A 1,553-nucleotide genomic window follows, 5' to 3' on the forward strand; every position below is an offset into this window, starting at 1 on the left:
CTTGTCTGCCTTCTCCTGTTCCTCTCGGTTATAAAATACTTTAAATGCCGTGTCCAACAGATCTTTCGTGGGGGTTTCAGGGCCCTTGTCTAAGCGCCTAAGTTTCCTTCTAATATCTGGAGCTGATTGTAAGATAAAGTGGTGGTGAAGCATAAGCTGTCCCTCTGCAGACTCTGGGTCATACTTGGTGTACTGGACCAGAGCATCAGCGATTCTGTCCATAAACTGAGCTGGGGTTTCAGCAGAGCCCTGAGTAATCAATCTAAGCTTTTCAAAGTTAACTACCTTAGGGGGCGAAGCTCTCTGTAGGCCTGTCAGGAGGCAAGTGATCATGTGGTCCCTGGCTGCTCTACCTGGGGAAGGTCCTGTCTGACCTCCTGGTGGGGGTTGGTAATCCCACCCAGGGTCCTGAAGGGGAACTGCCTCACTGCCAATAGGGTGAGCTTGGTTAGTAGAATGAAGCTCATTGGCATAATCCTGTGCGGCTGTCCAGACCCTATGTCTCTCGTCAGGGGTGAGGGTAGACTAGAGAATCATGAAGAGATCATGCCAGGTTAGATCATAGCTGTGAGTAATATATTTAAACCCTTGTATGAAGTGAGTAGGATTAGTGGAAAAGGAACCAATTTTATGGACTAGTTTTGAAAGATCTCCAAGAGAGAAAGGCACATGGACTTTGACAATCCCTTCCACACCCGCCACCTCCCTGAGGGGAAAAATGCCATGTGAAGGGGGCTGAGATTGGGTGTGGGAATGGGTATGGGTTGACACAGGAGAGGGGTTGGGAGGAGGCATTAACGGGTATGGGTTGACACGGGAGAGGGGTTGGGAGGAGGCAGAAGAGAAGGAGAAGGGGAGTGCTGGGAGGAAGCTGAAGTGGGAGAGATGGGAGGGGTGTCCTGTCCATGAGAGGATGTAGGGGCAGGGGTATCTGAGGCAGGGTCTGGAATTGAAGTAGAAGCAGATACAGGAGGGGTAAATGGGGTATTTGAGGTAGAAGTCAGAATGAGGTGTTTAAGATTTTGGATTTCCTTGATTAAAGGGGAATTAAGAGAGTGTCAGACTCAGAATGCTGAGGAAGGGAGGGGGAAGATTGCAGAGAGGAAGTTTGAGGCAGAGAAGGGAGGGGAGTTGGCCTGGCCCCTGGACTGGAACGCAAGGGAGGGTATAGTGATGGGAGGTATTAGCACGGAGGTCAAGAAAGGCATGGACGTAGGGTAGTTCAGACTGCTTGCCGTTACGCTGGCAGAAGTTTTCCAAATCTTTTAAAATATTGAGGTCTAAGGTTCCAGTGTTTGGCCAAACAGAGTTATTATCTAGTTTGTACGGAGGCCAGGAAGTGGTGCACAAGAATTTTAGGCGTTTTGATCTGAAAGCTAAAGAAGAGTTAAAGACCTCAGCTGGTGGGTGGGGGAACAAAAAGGAAGATTACAGGGGAGAGAGTGAGAGAGAGAGAGAGAGAGAGTGGTAGAGTGGGAGAGAGAGAAAGGAGGAAGATAAAGGTTTGGCTTAGGTCACATAAAAACAAGAACGAGAAGAATCAGGCAACAAAA

Source organism: Nannospalax galili, unplaced genomic scaffold, assembly GCF_000622305.1.
Source record: "Nannospalax galili isolate Female #2095 unplaced genomic scaffold, S.galili_v1.0 scaffold385, whole genome shotgun sequence".
Lineage (NCBI taxonomy): Eukaryota > Metazoa > Chordata > Mammalia > Rodentia > Spalacidae > Nannospalax > Nannospalax galili.